The 22,694-nt window shown below is 46.3% G+C and overlaps 1 long non-coding RNA gene across 1 annotated transcript in view; it reads right to left on the reverse strand.

Annotated features, from left to right (window-relative positions):
- LOC133755442 (uncharacterized) overlaps positions 1-19,709 on the reverse strand; it is a 29,393-nt gene extending 9,684 nt beyond the window's left edge. The window contains exons 1-2 of the long non-coding RNA XR_009865405.1: positions 19,636-19,709; positions 12,834-12,890 (exon numbers count right to left, since the gene is read on the reverse strand). This is a non-coding gene — a long non-coding RNA (uncharacterized LOC133755442). The remainder of the gene's footprint in view (positions 1-12,833; positions 12,891-19,635) is intronic.
- Between the last annotated feature and the right edge of the window lie 2,985 nt (positions 19,710-22,694).

Here is a 22,694-nt window from a genome sequence, read left to right on the forward strand (position 1 = left end):
TCGAACGAACGACCGCCGCCTTCCAGCGTGCACATGGCTTCTCAGATACTCGGTGCTTTCCCTGTATCTCACAAACATGACACCACTTCCAGTCCTGCGCTTGTCACAAGGCTTCCTGACTACCTGCAGGCTCCTTCCTCTACCAGCGCAGAGACACAGCTGTGTTGTTGATTTTGGCACGGCCAGCGTTTACAACGGAAGCTGACCAGATACGTTAGTGCAACATAGCACAGTAAGGGTTTGTTTGTTTTGACACGCAGAGTTAGACAGTGAGAGAGAAAGAGAGAAAGGTCTTCCTTCTGTTGGTTCACCCCCCAAATGGCTGCTACGGCTGGTGTGCAGCACCAATCCAAAGCCAGGAGCCAGGTACTTCCTCCTGGTCTCCCATGCAGGTGCAGGACCCAAGGACTCGGGCCATCCTCCACTGCCCTCCTGGGCCACAGCAGAGAGCTGGACTGGAAGAGGGGCAACCGGGACAGAACCAGATCCCCAACCAGGACTAGAACCCGGGGTGCCGGCGCCACAGGCGGAGAATTAACCCAGTGAGCCACGGCGCCGGCCCAGTAAGGGTTCTAATGATAACATCAGGTTCAAAGAACCATAAGGGCACACATCGCTGCCGCATTTATGTTTTCCTTCTTCAGAACAGCAACATTTTCTTATATAATTAATTGCATTAATTTTATACAATTTCTCACAATATAAAAACAAGTACATTTTTAAAAGTCAAGGTAAAGGCGCCACCTGCAGTGCCGGCATCCCATACGAGCACGGGTTTGAGTCCTGGGTGCTCACTGCGATTCCAGCTCTCTGCTACGGCCTGAGAAAGCAGTGGAAGATGGCCCAAGTGCCTGGGCTCCTGCACCCGCATGGGCTCCGGGCTCCGGGCTTGAGATCGCCCCAGCTCAGTTGTGGCCATCTGGGGAGTGTACAGCAGATGGAAGAGCTCTCAATTTCTCTCTCTGCCTCTGCCTCCCTGTAATTCTGACTTTCAAGTAAAATTTTAAAAACTGTTTTAAAAAAGAATAAAAAAAAAAAAACCCTGAACTTCAACAAAAGTCAAGGGTAAATTTTCCCCCTTCTTCCTAACAGTTCTAAATAGGAAGGAACCTGGAGTGGGCATTTGGCTCAGCAGTTAGGATGCCAATGGGGAAGTGCACATTCCTCTAGTGGGGTGCCTGGATTTGAGTCTCAACTCCACTCCCAGTTCTAGCTTCCTGGAAGACAGAAGGTGATGGCTCGGTGCTGCGGTCCTTGCTACCCACGTGGGAGACCTGGACAGAGTTCCTGGCTCCTGGCGCAGCCCTGCCTGGTGCAGCGATGTGGGGATGGGTGGTCTGTCTCTGTCCCTATGTGTCTGCCCTTCGAAGAAAGATCAAGCTGGTAATGGAATGTTTTTAAAAATCGTATTTATAACACATCATAAGGCACTGACTTCACTTTCAAAATTTTAAACTGAAGGAAAAAAAGAGGCATTATTTGAACACGGAGCTTTTCAGAAAACCCCTTTTGTCAGTTCAATAACGCGAGCAGAGACCTCACATCCTCACAGGGGCAGTCAGGAGCCCCTGTGGGCTCTGAGGGCTGAGGGAAATGTTGAGGACATTCCAGCGTTAAGCTGAAACAGGAGACAGAGTGGACATCCAAGTGGTTTTTAATCATTATCATGCATTTCACCAGCTGTGTGAACAACACAAACGGAGAACTAATAAAGCCAGAAATTCTGTAGGCTCCTTAACGCGGTCATTCTTACATTTACAGACCTCGTTCTAAAAATGAAATGAAGGAGCGGGGCCCTGGAAATTAGGACATTATTCAATAAACTCTTCTGCAATGAAAAATGTCAATGCAAACTACACACTGATTATAATCTATCAAATCAATGATCCAGCTCTTCTGTGGGTAGGAAAAGGGATGTGACAATGCTTCAAAATGCTCATAGAAAATAGAATTAAAGTATTGTTTGGTTTTGCACAAAAATAAATTTTTAATTCTATTTTCAAGGAGTTTTTCTTTTAACTCCATGTGTGTCCAAGGACTCAAGGAATAACATCAAATATAAAAAAGCAGTCAAATTTGGAAACTCCCAATGGATCATAAAGTCAATTCACAAATTTGTCTTCTACTGCAGTTTGATATACCTGCTCCCCACCTGGCATAAGCTGGGTCCCCGTGAGGTTAAACAGAACACACGCCCGGGAGAGAGCACTACAGACCCAGGTGTGCCCAATCACAGTGACAGAGGAGTCCCCACAGTGGAGGAGGCACACCGCAGAGCGGCGTACAGCACCCTGCACCAGCACCTGTCAGAAAGCACACAGCAGGCCATTTCATCTGGCTAGGCGCTGCTTTAAACAGGGGGTGTGTTCAGTGGTTTCACAGGAAACTGATACAAAGATTCCAACGCCTAATGACATGTGATCAGCCATTGTGTGCGGAAGTTTCACCACAATGAAGGTCTTTACTGACATGTCAAGGGGGGTCCCTCCCCTCCAATAAACTGTTCAAAAACTGACAGACGACACTACATGCAAACTCCTAAGCTATGTATGGCAAATACAAGATAAATAGAGAGGGTGCTATGCCACAGGTGAAGCCACCATTTGGACTGCTCGCATGCCACTTGGGACAGCCCACAGTGAAGTGCTGGGTTCAAGTCTGGCTCCCTGGTAATGCACATTAAAGAGGCTTGAGTCCCTGCCACCCACAAGGGAAACCCAGATGGAGTTCTGATCTGCTGGCTCCGGCCCACCCAGCCCTAGCTTTTGCAGGCATTGGAGGAGTAAACCAGCAGGTGGAAAATCTCGGAGTCTCTCCGCCTCGTAAACAAATTTTTAAATTGTTTATAAAAAGGAAAATAAATGGCTTGAAGCATAAACATGGTCTCAACACCCTCAGAATTTACAAACTATAATTTTTGATGTTTTCATTTAAATAGCCTTCTGCTCACCATAAAAATTAAGCATTTTCCTTTAAAAGTTAGCACTAAGTTTTAAAACATCACAGGGCCAGCACTGGCATGTGATGGGTAAAGTCACCAACTGCAGCGCCAGGAAAAGGTAAATTTCTTCTGTTTTTCCCTTGTAGTCCTTCAGAGAAATACAATGTTCCTTACTAATCCTATGACTCGAGATACAATAAGGGGCTGGCACTGTAGCGCAGCGGGTAAAGCCGCCACCTGCAGTGCCCGCATCCCATATGGGTGCCAGTTCAAGTCCCAGCTGCTCCGCTTCTGATCCAGCTCTATGCTATGGCCTGGGAAAGCAGTGGAAAATGGTTCAAGTCGTTGGGCCCCTGCACCAGTGTGGCAGACCCAGAAGAAGCTCCTGGCTCCGGATCAGCCCAGCTCCAGCCATTGCAGCTATTTAGTTATTTGGGGAGTGAACCAGCAGATGGAAGATCTCTCTCTCTCTCTCTCTCTCTCTCTCTGCTCTATGTAACTCTGCCTTTCAGATAAATAAACGAGCATTTTTAAAAATTGCTGACAGAAATTAAAGATATAAAGAATAGTTAGTTATAACTTGTTTAAAAAATAAAATAAAAATGTCGCTGTTGTCAGGAAGCCTGAAATATCACAAAACATACATAAAACAATCCTGTGGGGGCTGGCGCCGTGGTATAGTAAAGCCACCGTCTGCAGTGCCAGCATCCCAAATGGGCAGCGGTTCAAGTTCTGGCTGCTCCACTTCCAATCCAGCTCTCTGCTATGGCCTGGGAGAGCAGTGGAAGACAGCCCACATCCCTGCACCCACATAGGAGACCAGAGAAAAGCTACTGGTCCTGGCTTTGCATAGGATCAACTCCAGCTATTGTGGCCATCTGGGGCGTGAACCTGCAGATGGAAGACCTCTCTCTTTGCCTCTGCCTCTCAAATAAATAAACCAATGTTAAAAAAAAAATCCTGTGGAAGTACACATGTGTGTGGGCACACTTATATGCATGCTTGTATTTCCACACTGTCATACCATACACGTGCACACCAGAACATGCCCACCAGGGGGTGGGCCACCCTTGTCCTATACTTCTATGCAAAGCCCAATTTTTTAGACATATTTTTTGAATAAATTAAAACATCAAATTTCACTCTTCGTATGCACAAAAGTACAGAAAAAATATGAAAACACTTCAATAAAGTAAACAAATCTTTAATTATGGAAATGCGGACAGGAAAGATACTTCAAAATCATGGCTAGGTGTCACTCGGTAAGAAAGGAAAGAAGATTTGAAGTATTTTGCTTCACAGGGGGGGAAAAAGAAAGAAGCCATTCAAATGCCTAAGTCGTCCATGAGTGCTGTGCAATCACTTAAGAAATCAAGACTGCAATGTAAAATAAAACAAAGGCCTGGCCAGATCAGAAGGGAAAAACAACAGTGCAATCACGTGGGATGGCTGTGGGACGCATTCTGGACCAAAGAGCTTGCGGCACGGTTAGCCTGTGGGAAAACGGGCAGAAAACACCGCCGCCCAAGGACCACCGTGTGCTCCTCATGAGACAAGAGGCAAATGTAAACAGGGACACAGAAACCGGGGCACCTAGAACAGAGGGCAAGGTACTGCCGGGGCGGGGGGCTGGGGTAGGGGGATGAAGCAGACAGTGTCGGATGACCCACCCTGCAGAGAAGCCGGGTGTCTGCCCCAAATCAAACCCAAATCTTGGGGGGCCAGCACCATGGATCACTTGGTTAATCCTTCGCCTGCAGCGCCCGCATGCCATATGGGCACCAGGTTCTAGTTATGGTTGCTCCTCTTCCAGTCCAGCTCTCTGCTATGGCCTGGGAGTGCAGTGGAGGATGGCCCAAGTGCTTGGGCCCCTGCACCCGCATGGGAGACCAGGAAGAAGCACCTGGCTCCTGGCTTCGGACTGGCGTAGCTCTGGCCGTTGCTATCATTTGGGGAGTGAATCTACGGAGGGAAGACCTTTCTCTCTGTCTCTCCCTCTCACTGTCTATAACTCTGTCAAATAAATAAATAAAATTTTAAAAAAAAAGATGGCCCGGGAGTGCAGTGGAGGATGTCCCAGGTCCTTGGGCCCTGCACCCGTATGGGAGACCAGGAGAAACACCTGGCTCCTGGCTTCGGATCAGCGCGGTGCGCCGGCCACAGCGGCCATTGGAGAGTGAACCAACGGCAAAAAGGAAGACCTTTCTCTCTGTCTCTCTCACTATCCACTCTGCCTGTCAAAAAAGAAAGAAAGAGAGAGAGGGAGAGAGGGAGAGAGGGAGAGAGGGAGGGAGGGAGGGAGGGAGGGAGGGACCCAAATCAGCACCAAGACTGCTGAGAGCAAGGCCCAGGTGAGGGCTGGTGCTGTGGCACCAGGTAAAGCAGGTAAAGCCGCCGCCTGCAGTGCTGCCATCTCATACGGGCGCAGGTTTTAGACCCGGCTGCTCGCTTCCGATCCAGCTCTCTGCTGCGGCCTGGGAAAACCGTGGAAGATGGCCCAAGTCCTTGGGCCCCTGCACCAATGTGGGAGACCCGTAAGAAGCTCCTGGCTCCTGGCTTCGGATCAGTGCAGCTCTGGCCATTGCAGCCAATTGGGGAGTGGACCAGAGGTTGGAAGACCTCTCTCTCTGCCTCTCCTCTAACTCTGACTTTCAAGTAAATAAATAAATCTTTTAAATAAAGAGAGAGAGAGAGAGAGAGAGAGAGAGAGAGAACACAGGTATAAGTTGGGCACTTCTGGATTTAGTGCAGCTCTTTTATGGATGAACAATTTCCTCCCCTGGGTTAAAACAGGATACCCCCCTTAACCAAGTACTATGAAAATAGGAGGGGGTTCCAGTATATATGAGGGTACGTCAAAAGGTTCATGGAAAAATGAAGTGTAAAGACAGCTTTGGGGCAGAAAACTGGCCTCGCGGTTAGGACGCCCATAACAAAGCTCGAGTTCCATTTCAACAGTAGCTGGTTGGATGCCCAGCTCTAGGTCCTAACTCCAGGTCCCAGACAGTAACTGTGTTTCTGCTCCCACGTGAGAGACCTGCACTGAGTTTCTGGCTACAGGCTTCTGCCTGGCCCAGCCCGTGCTGTCAGCATTTGGAGAGAAAATCATTAGATGGGGGAGCATGTCCTCTCTCCTCTCTCTCTCCCCTCTCTCTCTCTCTCTCACATATACACACACATTCTGTCTCTTACTCTCTCAAATTTCAAAAACTGGAGTTGAAGGATGCCCAGGTCAGAGCCACAGATCTTACTGGCTCTAAGCTGAAAAGCCCTTCACTCAGCCCAACTTCCAAAGTGACCACTGCAGCTGAGGGGATGGTCAAGTAGGGTCAGCAACATTGCAGGCAGAACTGTAAATTTCTTGTTAGAGATGCCACCTGCCTTTACCTGGCCAGCTCTCCTCCCAGGCCAGCCAAGTAATGAAAGTCAACAGAGTGCCTTCCCCTAGGAGCTTCACACTTCCCATAGGATATACCCCATGTGAAGAGATAGATAGGTCTGGGCCTCTTAACTTACAAGGCCTAAAGCCCACCAGATTATTATCAAGACCCTTCTATCAGGTTCTGTTTGCCTCTAAATCAGAAAACTTAATTGTAGCTTAGACAGCACCTTTCTTAGCTCCTCTAATAATGACTCTGTTTTTTGTTCTAGACCCTGTCTAGCACACTTGGGCCTCATTCCTTTGTAATCATAATCTCTGCTCTACCACCAATGGCTCTACTCCCAACCTGTGTGTACTGATGGTCCTCTTCCCCACTTAATGCTGTATAATTGTTCAAAGCTGGTAAATGCCACTCTTAGGATCATTGGTTACTATCCTCACTCTGTCTTTTATGACCTTGTCTAAATATGAGCAGAGTCGGCAAACTTGGAAGGCTTCCATAGCCTTGGCAACTCATGACGACAGCCTAGGGTGGTTACTGGCGCCATAAACTAGAGTGTCAATTTGTTGGGTCATCAACAAGAGCCACTGTGCACTTGCTCCTCACGTGGGATCTCTGTCCTTAATGTGCTGTACATTTTGATTTAATGCTATAACTAGTACTCAAACAGTATGTTTCACTTTGTGTTTCTATATGGGTGCAAACTGTTGAAATCTTTATACTAAATTGATCTTCTATATATAAAGAGAATTGAAAATGAATCTTGATGCAAATGGAAGGGGAGAGGGAGCGGGAGAGGGGAGGGTTGCGGGTGGGAGGGAAGTTATGGGAGGGGGAAGCCATTGTAATCCATAAGCTGTACACTGGAAATTTATATTTATTAAATAAAAGTTTAAAAAAAAAGGTAAGTTTATTTAGTTGAAATCCATGTCTTATTTATTTGTAACATGCCTTTTCCATGAACTTTTTGAAGCCCCCTCGTATACATGCAAAACGGACACTGAGCTATAGAGTTACACACGCACATTTGCATATATGTATACATTTAAAAATTTTTTTCCAGTGTTTGAATTCCCCTTGCAAAGGTTTTGAGTTCTTTACATGTCACACTGTTACATGGAAAGAGTAAGGATGGCTGTCATTAACCTAAAAACTAAAGCAGAAAAGACAGCTTCAAAAATTCAGTTTTTCAAGATAACTCCAGGTACTAGCAAATTAAAAAAAAAAAAAAAAAAAAAAGATTTCCCAACTAATGATTCGTTCACTAATGGGTGGTGCTCGGAGATTCTCACTACTTTTTGTTGAGTGCTTTTACATCCATGTTTGTGTCATTTCAGATTGGATTCTAAAGGACAATTCTAAATTAAGCTCCCTCAGCTAGGAATTGCTGCTATCCACTATCATGCCCAGGTGCCCAGGACAGCAAAACACCTAACACGGAGTAGATGATACGCAAGGAAAGGTGGACTATACCCGTCTTCTGTACTGTGTGAAGTCCAGGCAATTTCACCCAACCTTCTAATGCAATAAACACAGCTTAATTCCAAATGGGCAAATCTACATTCTTTCAAAATGCAATTTTATTAGAACCACCACTCTTCCCCCTAATTGCTACACAATTTAAAATGACATTTTTGGAAAAAAAAAAATAAATAAATAAATGGCATTTTTGTCATCTTGCCTATGTTAAAATAGTAACAGCATGAGCATTATAGTATCACTACTATTATTCCTTCCTAACAAACATTTTTCTTTTTTTCATTGGGAGACACATTTCCAATGTTTTTTGTTTGTTTTAGTATGAATTTTATTAGTTTGAAAAGCAAAGTGGCAAAGAGGCAGAGATCTTCCATCCACTGGCTCATTCCTCAAATGGCCAAAGCTGAGCCAGGCCAAAGCCAAGAGCCTAGAATCTCATCAGGGTCCTGCACGTGGGTGGCAGGGACCGGAGCACTTGGGTCATCTTCTGCTGCTTTTGCAGGTGCATTAATAGGGAGCTGGCTCAGAAGTGGAGCAGCTGGGACTTGAATTAGCACCCCTACAGGATGAGGGCATTGCATGCTGTGGCTTACCCCATTGCATCACTGCCCCCCCTAAACAAAGGTTTTAAAAGCAACTAAAAACATGGGAGGCCAAAATGCAACCATCACGTCGGTGGGAAGGTTGCTGACACTTGTCCTGGAGGCACTGCTCTCAGCAGCTGGTGCACATGACTGCAGGTGATCCTTCGCCAGCCCTCAAAGCAGGAGCTATTATTACTGCTTCCATTTTATGGAGGAGGAAAATGAGGCACACAGGTAGATCAAAAGAAGACTACAGTCAACTGGCGAAAGTATTAAAGCCAGAGACGCGAAGTCACCAGCACACAACCATAATCAGGAAGATGACTGCTCACCTCTTGGCCATAAGACCAAAGTCTGAAAGTCTTTGATATTCTGACGACATTACGAGCTCCAGGGAGAACATGAAAAAACAAGTTGTTTCCTCACGAGATCCTAACAACAGGTGCCCCAAAAGGGGTACTATTATTAAGTTATCACTTAATAATAACACAGATTTTTATACACCACCCATACAGGCCCATACAGGGCCACAGAAGAATATCATTCATTATACTAAGATTGGCCAAATACAAAGTATCTGATTGTGTGAATTAGTCTCTGAATTTCTGGTCTTGTGAAGAGATGATTTACCGGATACCAACACTGTTACTTAATTGTAACCAAACATGAGCAGTGGCTACAATCACCTCTGGCTACCAAGTCTAATGCATTTGACTGAGGATTATCTAAGACATGACCTTGTTCCACGGTACTTCAAAAGGCTTGTGGGGGGCAGTCAGGAGGTTTGCAAAAAAGCAAAGTTTAAGTTAAGTTTATTTTGATGCTACGTATTTTTCATGAATGTTTTGAAAATCCCTTTATGTATGGATCTTTTATACCTTAATAAACATTATCTTTTTATGCTTTGCTTTATTGAAGAGGCAAAGAGACACACAGAGAGTACTTCCATCTGCTGGTCCACACCCCCCATGGCCATGATGGCTGCTGGGCTGGGGCTGGAGCCAGTAGCCAGGAACTCACATCAGGCCTCTCACAGGAGTGGCAGGGACTCAACCACTTGAGCCACCAGCACCTGCCTCCCAGGATTTACATTAGCAGGAAGCTGGCATCAGGAGCGGGAGCGAGATATTAAACTCAGGTACTCCAAAGCGGGACATGGGCATCTTTAAAAAAAAAAATACACACACACACACACACTTGAAAGGCAGAGTGAAGGGGCATGGCTTAAGGGGGAGAAAAGAAAACAGATCTCCATCTACTGCTACACTCCCCCCAAATGGCTGCAATGGCAGGGGCTGGTCCAGGCTGAAGCCAGGAGCCAAGAACTCCATCCAGGTTCTTCACATGGTGGGGCAGGGACCCAAGCTCTTGTGCCAGCTTCCACTTTTTCCCAAGGAACATTAGCGGGGAACTGGACTGGAAGTGGAGCAGCAGTGACCTCCAAACGGTGCTCCAACATGCATCACAAGCAGCAGCTTAACCCAGCATACCACAGGCCAGCCTGGGACACGGGCATCTTAACACCAGGCAGGCCACACGCGTCTCCAAAAAACATTACCGTTTCCATCTTGCATGAGCCTTTTGGAGCTCGGCACACATGCACTATAGAAACCGACCTGAAAACTTCAGGAATGTTAAAGGCACTGCAAGCCAGCATCATTCTAAATGAGGATCAAGAACTGCTGGGGGTTCATGGTAGCGCAGGCAGTACTGCAGGTGGGTTTCCACAGCCACTACCACCCCTGAGGAGGGCCGGGGCAGGTGGGAGTCAGTGTTATCCCAGCATGCACACAGCACTACCATTGTTCTATGGTGCCACGACATGAAAAAGGGCTGGGCAATGCGGGTGACTGGGCGAGAGCTAACGCTGCAGAATCACGTTTGGGCCCACACCCAGGTCCCGCTTTCGGCAGTGGGACCACCTCGGGCACGGTCCTTCTCTTTCCGTAGGCCCAGTTTCTCTGTGAGTGAAATCAAGATGATGGCAACTACCTCACAAAACCCCATACAGGGTAAGTAAATGAATACGTCCAAGGCAGGTCTCAGAGCACACAGGACAGGGACAGGGCTGTGAAATGCCTGCGGTCACTCTGTCATCTACACTGCCCGCATGGCGCCACAGCGGAAGAGAATAACGGGGGAGGGTGCTTGCTCCCACCAGCCTGCTTCCATACAGGCACAGCACTCCCAGAGACTTCCACGTGGCCCATCTGCACGCACATTCCACCAAAAACTGCCCCAGCAGGAAACACACACTCAAGTTATTTACATCCTACGTTTTGAGAGTCAGTAAGTAGAGGGCCCTTGCCTCTGTGGTCACTCTCTTATCACTGATTCTGCCTTGGATTTTTATTCCACTTCCATATTGGGCCCACGTCCTTCTGAGCTGGAGATGGCTATCCACAACTGCCTGCAGAACGGCTCCTGGTTTAACAGTTTGCAACCCAAAACGGTCTAGGTCCTATCTTCCTCTTCTTTTTTAAAGACTTATTTATTTATTTTCAAGGCACAGTCAGAGAGAGAAAGAGATCTTCTGGTGGTTCACTCCCCAGATGGCAGCAACAGCCAGAGCTGCGTCAGGCCTTTGGAGCTTCTTCCAGGTCTCCCACGTGGGTGCAGGGGCCCGAGCACTTGGGCCATCCTTTGCTGCTTTCCCAGGCCATAGCAGGAGCTGCATCGTAATTGCAACAACTGGACAGGAACTGCAGCCTCTATGGGATGCTGGCATTGCCATTCCACAATGCCAGCCCCTCTATCTTCTGCTAAAACCATCCAGCTCCCCCAGGGCCTCTCTCTGCCTCAGCTAAGTACTTCCCACCTCACTGACAACTGAGACTGCCTCCTTTGACCCCCACTCACCCAAACCCACCCTTCCCACTTCCACACAGCCAAGGTGCCACCTGTGAGGGGCTGGCAGGGTGAGGAGGCATTTGCTCACACGATTCTGCTGCCTGAAAACTGGCCACCAAGCTGCAGACTAAGAGACTCGCGCACAGGACTTGCAGCCTAGCCGTGAGGACACCGCGTCACACGCTGGAGTGCCTGGGCGTCTGATCCACTGGCTCCAGCTTCCTGCTAGGGCAGACCCTGGGAGGCAGCAGTGATGGCTAAAGGAACTGGATTCCCGCTATCCACAGGGGAGGCCTGGATAGAGTTTCCAGCTCTTGGCTTCAGCTCCAAAAGGGCGATGTTTTGGGAGGGAACCAGCAGATGGAAGCAGTGTGTGTGTGTGTGTGTGTGTGTGTCAAACAAATAAATAAACACATCAAAGTATTATGGATAGGTTGACACAATGTCTGGGATTCATTTCAAAGTAACCCAGTTGGAATTGGGAGAGGGAGAACAAGAGATGGAAGAGAAGCAGCCCCAAGCTCACAAGGCCAGAGGATGAATTCCTGGGGTCTGTACGTGAGTTCCAGCAGTCTCTACAAAGTGTTTATAGTTTTATGTTCTTTAGCAGGGAAATCACTCATGTCCAGCTGCATGCACAAACAGGTGTGACCCCAGCCTGCCTCCTCTCTGACTCATCACCCCGAGCCTCACTGCAGGCCAGTGGCATGAGAGCTGCCACAGGCTCACAAGGCTCTAAGCAAGGGCCCAGGCCCCCGTGCCTCCCTCCGGCCGCAGGGCACATGCCCAGAGCTCAGTAGACAGGCCATGTCATTCAAGCGCTCCAGTATACGTCTTTTACCCTTCATACACACTTCTTCACTCAGCTGTTTGGGCTTAATCATTTTCCTTGTTTCCTTTTATTCTATTTCTACCTCATTCAAAAGACTATGGATTCCTTAAGGACATTTCATTCAATAGTCTCTGTGATATGCCTGGGAGGTGGTAATTACTTAGTGCTTTGTAAAACTGAAGCAAAAATTAAACAGAACAGGAGTCCTTCATGGCAAATGCCATCAAGTACGTCTATGTGTCTTTCCTATGGTCGCACTGATCTCTTGCATGTCACCACCTTCTTTAAAAATAGCTTTCATGTTTTACAGCGATCTAGAATGTATCTCTAAAGCATCAGTATTACATCAGGAAGAAAGGCTACTCAGAGAGATGAGGGCAACTTGCTTCCCTGTTTCTGAACTAATGTTCATGCTACTTCGCATCTCTTCTCTTGTGGCTGTGGGAACACATGCTTTGTTCTGTTGGGAGGACAGTACTGTTTCGTATTCCATAATGATAACAATGTCAACATGCTCCGCTATGTGACATACTATCTCTGGCCCACTCACCAGAGATAACGATGCAGACTCAAACACGAACTTACCAGGAAAGGACTGTGAGCCTTTATTTTATGAGAGGAAACAGTTCAAAGGTTTCAAATATCTAAACCATTAAAAAACAAGCTAATGCTGAGCCCACTGTTACTAACACTCCATTGATAATTTAGGGAAATTTAGTTACTACATTCATTATACATTCTACAAACAGAAAGGAGACACTTACTAGTATAAAACCTCATTTGCTTCGTGTCTTTCGTATCTCACAGTTTCACACATTAACCTGTAAAAGAGATGAAGACATGAGTTCAACATCTGGCACTGAAAAACCCGCTAAAAACCTAAAGGAACCAAATTAACATCATTTTTATTTAATGTTTTATATAATACAACCATTTACTAACCTCAACATGAATACTTCTGGTATCCGAATTAACAAAATATACAGAACAAAACAAGATATGCTTAAGATGTTAGGGAAAAAACTCCTACCAAGATGTCAACTTTGCCAGTTATTTTATGGGGAAAAGGACTGTGGCATGTGAATAAACTAATGTTTCCCAAGGTCAATGGTGAATGAGAAAGAGCTCAAAAATTAGCAAGGAAAACCTATCCATTTCAAAAGTGACAATTTCGGGGCTGGCACAGTGTTGTAGCAGGTAAAGCCTCCACCTGCAGTGCCAGCATCCCATATGGGCGCTGGTTCCATTCCCAGCTGCTCCACTTCCAACCCAGCTCTTGCTGTGGCCTGGGAAAGCAGTAGAAGATGGCCCAAGTCCTTGGGCCTCTGCACCTGCATGGGAGACCCAAAGAAGCTCCTGGCTCCTAGCTTCAGATCAGCGCAGCTCTGGCTGTTGCGGCCAATTGGGGAGTGAACCAGCAGATGGAAGACCTCTCTCTCTCTCTCTCTCTAATAAATAAGTCTTTAAAAAAATAAAGTGACAATGTCTTGCACAGCTCAACATTAACATTATTCAATTGCACGGAATTCCAGACAAAAGCGGGCATTTGTTAACTCAGTTTTTTTATGAATGATGACTACACAGAGCATTAGAACTCTAATTTTTCCCAGGGGGGGGAAATTATGGAAAACATGAATACTATTTAAGTGTCTAAAATGATCTGAAGAATGGCATTTTTAAGAAGCTTCCTGTTACATTAAATCCAATTAAATATTAAAAAAAAAAAAAGTACAGAAATGCAACACAGAGAATGCCTATTCCTTCTATGAAGGAACTAGCATAGCAAAAGCTGGCTGTAGGAGTGAGCGTTCTCACAGCACCTGCATTTTGGTGCATGGGGGCTACCATCCTCTGAACTGCAGATCAAACCCACATCCATATCCCCTCTGCCAAGTCCAACAAACGGAGCCAATGAGGGCTGCTCTGTTCCCTGGTTCTTCTCACAGCCACATGACCACCACCCTACTGCCCCCCTCCCTCAAAACATGGCACCTGCATGTCCACTTCACCACAGGGAGGCAGTACATCTTGAACACATGTCAGTAAACACACAATTTTTTCCCCACTGGTCTAATCACAGTTCTTCAAGGGAAAGGCTGCTGCTCACAAGTGGTGAGTCTAAAAACACCTGGCCCTAGGGGCCTAGCGCTGTGGTGTAGTGGGTAAAGCTGCCGCCTGTGGTGCCAGCATCCCACATGAGCGCCGGTTCCAGTCTGGGCTGCTCCACTTCCGATCCAGCTTTCTGCTATGGCATGGGAAAGCAGCAGAAAACAGCCCAAGCCCCTGGGCCCCTGCATCCACGTGGGAGACCTGGAAGAAACTCCTGGCTCCTGGCTTCGGATCAGCCCTGCTCTGGCTGTTGTGGCCATCTGGGGAGTGAACCAGTAGATGGAAGACCTCTCTCCCTCCCTCTCTCTCTCTCTCTCTCTCTCTGCACCTCTCCTTCTCTCTCTGTGTAACTCTGACTTTCAAATAAATAAATAGATCTTTAAAAATACCTGGTCCTAAATTAAGTCACAGTCTCTGCCCTGCCTCTTTATGCCCACTTTGCATCTTATTTCTCCTGCCCCGTGAGCCCTGTGTGTCCGCACGCCTACATCGCCCTCTGTGTCTGCTGCTCCACTACTCGCTCCCAGTGACACACAAACGAGCTCAGCAGTATCCATGCAGCCGGTAATCCTGCTTTCCTAACCCAGAGCCCCCTCCAGCTGTCCTCTGTACTCTGCCGGCCCGTCACAGAGTCTCCTGCACAGCTATGTCCTGTGTCCGCTCGCTCACCTCCCTTCACTGCCCCTTCAGCTGGTCCCTGAAGCTCCACCGAAACGGCTCTGTGAGTCACCCGCTCGCTCCTGGTCACCTCAGTCCCATCTGTTCCTACGAGAACCGCACCTCTCAGCACTGGGTTAGTCCTTTCTCCTTGTACCACTTGTCTTCCTCAGACTTCTGTCTTTGGATTTTGCACTTGACTCACTGGTCTCCTTTGGAGTCTCCCCATCCCACTCTGCTACTGGACTTCTAAACGTTGTCACCTTTAGAGGCTGTCCTTGTACCTCTGTTCTTGGGTCAGATACCCAAGCAATCTCAGTTTGTGACTTTAAATTTAACCCCTTTTCTTGTATACATACTTCCGAAGCAATGTCCAAGACCTCATCTCCCGCCAAGACATTCACTCATCCAAATGTCTACTCCAGGAAGCCCCTTGAATGCATGATGGACACCTCCTATTTAAAATGTCCTAAACAGCTGGGGCTGGCACTGTGGCGCAGCACGTTAACGCCCTGGCCTGAAGTGCTGGCATCCCATATGGGCGCCAGTTCAAGTCCCGGCTGCTCCACTTCTGATCCAGCTCTCTGCTATGGCCTGGGAAAGCAATAGTGGATGGCCCATGTCCTTTGGCCCCTGCACCCACATGGGAGACCTGGAAGAAGCTCCTGGCTCCTGGCTTTGGATCAGCCCAGTTCCAGGCGTTGTAGCCAACTGGGGAGTGAACCAGCAGATGGAAGACCTCTCTCCCTCTCTCTCCTCTGTGTAAAACTCTGACTTCCAAATAAATAAATCTTTTAAAAAAATTTTTAAATATAATAAAATGCCCAAAACAGAACTCGAATTTCCTCCCCCAAAACCAGCACCAAACACACAGGCCCTCAACCCTGGAGGCAGCTTGCACTCCTCTCCTTTCTTCTCTCCATCTTTCTGCCAGCACCTGTCTCCAAAATGCATCCTACAACACTGATCCTGTTTACCGTCTCCTCAGCTGAGATCCAGTAGGAACTAGCATTACCCCACTACTATGTCTTAGCAGCACCCTGGGTATAGGTTTCTGCCTTTTCTTTTCCATGCCCTTATCCAGAGAGATGTTTCCGTACAGAAAAGCAGGTCATCTCATACCTCTGTTGCCACAGTCTTTAGAAGAAAACCCAAGCTGCTTGTCCCTGAACACAGTCCTGTACTAACTGCTGCAACTACTACACCAGTTACCCACCTACACCACCTCACTGCACCATGGCCTCGCCTCCCGCTGCACCAAGTATGCTGCTGGGACAGCACTTGTGGGGCACCTGCACACGGCAGACATTTTTCCCCAGTTACCGTCACCTCCTTTTGGCTCTGAAGTCACGGCAACCCAGCATCCATTCATACCATGCCCCACACACCGAAATCTGAATGAAAAGCACAGTGATCTGTTGCCCTCAAGTGGTCTGCTCCACCAGGAACATGGATGTTCTGTGATGCCAAGGGTCTGGCTGACATCAACAACCTATATCACTCTCCAGCGCACGGCAGGCATGCAATTGCTCACTGCTTACAGAATCCATTTATCTGGTGCTATCAGAAAGCCATGGTAAAATTTCTTACATGGTAAGCAGCAAAATGCTTTTGTGTTTAAACATTGTTAGGAAATGTTTCACCAAAAGCACACGGATCGTCCCTGAATTCTTTAAAGAGTTTAACAACCATGGCTTAGTTGCTACTTAATGATCTAAAGGTGCCTGTATGATGACAACTATACTCATCAATAATGTTGAAGAAAATACTTAATCCAGTAGATGCTTGTTTGCAACTCTCATTAGTTCCAAACAATTAGTCTGTTTTTTCGCAGTTTTAGTCTCTGTTCTGAACCTCTACCCCTTTGGCAAATACAACACTTCTAGTCCACGTGAGTTAAGGTAGTAGAAACACTAAACTATTACTAAAATTGTGGTTTTTTTTAAAAAAAAAAATCTGTCATTTCTAAGTGAAAATCTGAAAAGCTTCATATCACACAAAGTGTGCTATCCTGGGGTGAGCAGCAGGGGGCAGTAGGTTGGGCCACCGTTTGGGACACCCACATCAGAGTGCTGGTTCTCGCCCTGTGCTTTGGTCCCGTGAATGCACCTGGGGAAGCATGGACGATGGCGATGGCTCGAACACGTGGGCCCTTGCCACGGACACGAAGACAGATGCAGTGCCAACCTCATGACCTAGCCCGGCCCCGCCCAGCTGTCGTGGACATGCGGGGAGTAAACCAAAGATGGAGGAGACCTCTCCTCCACCCTCCTCTCTGTCAACCTGCCTTTCAAATAAATTAACTTTTTACAGGAAAATTTTACAACTGCGTGATCTTAGCACAGCACAGCGAATGGCCCTAAGTGCTGGGAATCAGTTGCTGGCTCCCAGGTGGAGCGGCTACAACACAAGCAGCTGAAGCGTCCCACGCAGGAAACCCTCTCTCCTCCTCATGGGACAACAGTGCCCTTGCTCCAGCGTCCTCTCCCGAACGGGCAAAGGGAAATCTTCATCAAGAGCATTTTCCCACTGTAATCACATGACCATGTTGCATGGAAGTCTTAGCTGACTGTTCTCCATTAATCCAGGGGTAAAAAACCTTTACAAAATTAAAAAAAAAACCCATTGATCTAAAGGAGTATCACTCCCAGAAACGGTAGTATTATAACCCAAGCTACTGCTAGTATTCATTTGGTATCCTGATCTTGCTCTAAAAAAGAACTCATGTTTGCCTAAGCAGATGCTTTCCATAAATGTGAATTTTCAACACCGGCAGAATAAGATCTCAAAGGCCACTCTCTGTAAGCTCATGCCAAGAAAGGGTCTGAACAGGCTCCAAAATGAACCTTCTACAGCCTTGAAGCAAGTGGTTATTTCTAACCAAAGTGACCTCTAAAAGCAAAGTTGATAGTTCTCAAGCTAAATGATGGGTGTATGTAGTATTTCCACTTTTGGAATTCTCGAAATTTCTGTAAGTATTAAACATTTTATTTCCACTGTATAAAATAACTATTACCTAAATAATTTTAAATGCATGCCTACTATAAACACACAGTGCATCTGTATCTGAATGCTACACGTGTGTGTGTGTGTGTGTGTTTTTAACTTGAAAGGCAGGAATACAGACAGAAGGAGAGCGAGAGATCGATCAATCTTCCATCCGCTGGTTCACTTCCCAAATGGCCGCAACAGCCAGGGTTGTGCCAGGCCAAAGCCAGGTGCTTCTCCAGGGTCTCCCATGTGGATGCAGGGGCCCAAGCACTTGGGTCACCCTCTGCTGCTTCCCCAGGCCACTAGCAGGAAGCTGGATCATAAGCAGGGCAGCCAGGACTCAAACCAGTGCCCATATGGGATGCCAGCCCTGTAGGCGGAGGCTTAGCTCTATACACCACAGTGCCAGCCCCCGTTAGCATGGTGTATGTGCACAACAGAAGTGTCAGTTTTAGTTTTGCAGATTAACTGCATCCAATTATATAAACAATTGGTGTTATAGCTTTTTCTCAAGAAATTTGTCATGATAAGACATAAAATCAAAGTTATACGCTTTAAAAATTATTCTTGCCTTAATTTGAGCCATCTTCTAAAACCCCAATGGTTTTGCCCTTTCTAATAAAACTTGACTGAATTTTTAAACACTTAATCTGCAATCTACTTAAATTTAAATGATTTTCATTAAAAATTTAATTTTAGAAGTGCTCAATCCTCTCGGTACCTTTTTCAATTAACAACTAAAGACAAAATTGACATGCTCACAAATTAATTAGTGTTGAAAGAGTAAGGGAGAAATATATAGGACAAGAATTCCTTTCATAATTAAAAACTACAGGTCAGGACTGGAGGAGACCTGACCTGTCCATTAGGTCCCTGTTGGTGTTTATCTGTAAACCACCTACTACAGTTACGGTAAAACCACTCCTATCCTTTATTACTTTTGAAATTTTCTTTCTTTCCTTGCTTGCTTCCTTTCTCTTCTTCCTCAGATAGAGTGATAGAGAGGAGGAGAGAGAGAAAGAGGCTCTCGCATGCACTGGTTCACTCCCCAGATGGCCACCGCAGCCAGGGCTGGGTCAGGTGAAAGTCAGAGCCAGGAACTCCATCTGGGTCTCCTACCTGGGGGCAGAGACTCAAGTCCTTGAGCCACCAGGCACACTAGCAGGGAGCTGGATGGGGAGCAGAAAAACCTGGGCCTGAGCCAGCTCTCATGTAGAAATGTCAGTGTCCCAGCTGGCACTACAGCTGCTGTACCCTAAAACCTTCCCCTACGCCTGTTCCTATATATTAAGTCCAGATAACCCTAAATAAAGTTACTGAATTACTAAACAACAGAAGTGATTGCAAAAACAAATATTCTGCTCCCCACCCAAAAGAAGGGCAGTTTACTTAATGCAATAAACATAATCATACAAAGACCTACAACATACAAAAATAATGAACCGAATCATTCTTTGAATTATAACAATCTGGTTTCGAGTGTATCTGTGTGGGGGTGAGAGGCAGACTTGTATTTACCAGAATGGCAAGCGGGGCCCCTTCTGGCATGTTCACCAAATGGTGGTTATGACTTTCGAGCAGGGAGGGGGTGAGAGAGACACACACCAGGGTAGGAGTGGAAGAATATTCGTAAAATAGGAATGTCAGCAATTCAATTCAATTTTGGAAAAGTTATAAAGCCAAATATAAGAGGCTAGAGGAAGGGGAGTTCTCATACCTTTTCTTTAAGCCTACTTCTTAACAATAAAAAAAAAGAAGTAATACAAAATTCTAACATTCCATCATTAAGAAAATATGAAAATGACCTACCTGAGTTGATGCTCCCTCAGGTTTGACAAGGCTTCCATACCATGTAAATAGGAATACACTATTTCCAGATCCTGTTGAAAGGAAAAGATAGAGATTATCAGACTTCCAGGGAAAGAAGTTTATCAAAGACATCACTCGACCTGCAGGCAAAAACAAGCTATCGATACCACTGTTTCCCCCGTTAAGCACATGTTTTCTTAGACTTTAAACATTATTCAAGGGAAAGGAATTGCACAAAGGTCCTCCATTATAACCACTTATGTGAAAAGCACAAAATCTACCTAAACAAACTAATCTATGAAAATAATCTTCTTAAGTTGTTCTTTATCACCTATTTTCTGACTTGTACATCAAAATAGCCATTGCAAAGTTTTAATTTCCCAGTATATGTATATATATATATATATATATAGGATACCATCATTATTAAATAAAATTATTTTACTATAAAATCAATGCATATTACTTCAAAAGTACACTTAAAAATGAATGTATATTCAATTTGTTTTGATTCTACAAAAATAATATTTCTTATGTAAAGAGGTACACATATTTGAAATATTTCCATTTTAGAAAAGAAAATATGGCCAGCGCCACGGCTCAATAGGCTAATCCTCCGCCTTGCGGCGCCAGCACACCGGGTTCTAGTCCCGGTTGCCCCTCTTCCAGGCCAGCTCTCTGCTGTGGCCAGGGAGTGCAGTGGAGGATGGCCCAAGTGCTTGGGCCCTGCATCCCATGGGAGACCAGGAGAAGCACCTGGCTCCTGCCATTGGATCAGCATGGTGCGCCGGCTGCAGCGTGCCTACCGCGGCGGCCATTGGAGGGTGAACCAACGGCAAAAAAGGAAGACCTTTCTCTCTGTCTCTCTCTACTGTCCACTCTGCCTGTCAAAAAAAATAAATAAATAAATAAAAATTAAAAAAAAAAGAAAAGAAAATATATGTTGCTTTTTGGATCACATTGTAGCAGGTACAAAAAAAGACTTAAGTAATGAGTGACTCTTACTGAGTCACTGGTGCTGCACCAGTGCTGTGGTGCAGCAGGTTAAACCCCAGTCTGCAGTGCCGGCATCCCATATGGGCGTCGGTTCCAGTCTTGGCGCTCCACTTTCAATCCAGCTCTCTGCTATGGCTTGGGAAAGCAGTAGAATATGGCCCAAATCCGTGGGCCCCTACACCTGTGTGGGAGACTCAGAAGAGGCTCCTGGCTCCTGGCTGTAGGTCAGCGCAGCTCCAGCCGTTGCGGCCAACTGGGGAGTCAACCAGAGGGTAGAAGACCTCTCTCTCATTCTCTCCCTCCCTCTCCCCACTCCTCTGCCTCTCCTTCTCTCTCTCTGTAACTCTTACAAATAAAATAAATCTTTAAAAAAAAAAAAAGAGTCACTCCTCATTCTCTCTTTCCATAAACTCTGGCAAGCACAAGTCTACTTTCTCCTTCTCCAGATTTGCCTGTTCGGGACATTTCCTGTAAATGGCATCTTACAGTGGAATGCACAGCCTTGGAGGGTAGGCTTCTGTCACGTGGCATGATGTTTCTGGAGGTCCACTCATCTTATAGCATGGATCAGCACTTTCTTCATTAATGCTACGTCATATTCCACTGTGACTATAGACTACAGTGGCTTAGCCATTCGTTAGCTGATGGGTATTTGGGTTAGTCCCAGTTTTTGGCTATTACTACTATGTTGTCGTGAACTCACGTGCATATGTTTTTGCTTGAATGCCATTTTCAGTTCTCATGGGTAGACTTCCACAGAAGGGAGCTGCTAGCTCACACAGTAACTCTGCTAAACTTTTTAAGGATCTGCTAACTGCTTTCCTAAGAGGCTGTAGCATTTTATAAGCCATCAACATTGCAAAAGGATTCTGGTTTTGCCACATGCTTGTTGACACTTATCATTGTCCATCTTTTTTACTTTAGCTATCCTACTGGGTGTGAAGTAATATCTCATTGTGGTTTCGATTTGCATTTCCCTAATGACTAACTCACATGCTTTCTGGCCATTTATATAATCTTAGGTGAATATTCAAATTCTTCATATTTTAATTGAGTTGTCTTTTTATCATTAAATTGTGAGATTTGTGAATTCTGGATTGAAGGTCCTTTTCAGAGTCACATTTAAGAAACCATTACCCAGGCCAGCGCCGCGGCTCAACAGGCTAATCCTCTGCCTGCGGCGCCGGCACCCTCGGTTCTAGTCCCGGTCGGGGTGCCGGATTCTGTCCCAGTTGCTCCTCTTCCAGGCCAGCTCTCTGCTGTGGCCAGGGAGTGCAGTGGAGGATGGCCCAAGTCCTTGGGCCCTGCACCCCATGGGAGACCAGGAGAAGCACCTGGCTCCTGGCTTCGGATCAGCACAATGCGCCGGCCGCAGCAGCCATTGGAGGGTGAACCAACGGCAAAAGGAAGACCTTTCTGTCTCTCTCACTGTCCACTCTGCCTGTCCAAAAAAAAAAAAAAAAAAACACCAATCCAAGATCACAAAGATTTACTATTATATTTTCTGTATTTTCTTCTAGAATTCTATTTCTAAAGGCTATTCTCTCCTCCACTGAACTGTATTGTAATCTCTGGAAAATGATCAACTGCCCATAAGTGTAAGGGTTTATTCCTGGACCTTCAGTGCTGGTCCACTGGTCTGTGCGCCTATCTGGATGCCAGTTTCACACTGTGCTGATTACACAGCTTTGGGGTCGAGTTTTAAAGCACATGTGAGTGTTCCAACATTGTTCTACTTTTTCACGATTGTCTTGACTCTCTTGACCACCTAGCATTTCCGATCTGAATTTCTGAATCAAAGTGTCAATATCCGCCCCAAAAACAAGGAAAACAGAAAGCTGAGATTTCACTGCAGCTGACTGCGGACCAGCTGGTAGCGCTGCCATCTCAGCAACACTAAGTCCCCACTCATTCAGGTCTCCTCTAATTTCCTCCAACAGTGTCCCGGACCCTCCAGCGTCCGAGTCACAGTTCCCTGGTTAAACCTAAACCGTTCCGTGAAGAAGGAGCTTTTGGGGCCTTACAAAAGACTCAGGAACAACGAGAACTCTGTGCCACTGAAT

This window comes from Lepus europaeus, unplaced genomic scaffold (genome assembly GCF_033115175.1).
Source record: "Lepus europaeus isolate LE1 unplaced genomic scaffold, mLepTim1.pri SCAFFOLD_473, whole genome shotgun sequence".
In the NCBI taxonomy this organism is placed as follows: domain Eukaryota; kingdom Metazoa; phylum Chordata; class Mammalia; order Lagomorpha; family Leporidae; genus Lepus; species Lepus europaeus.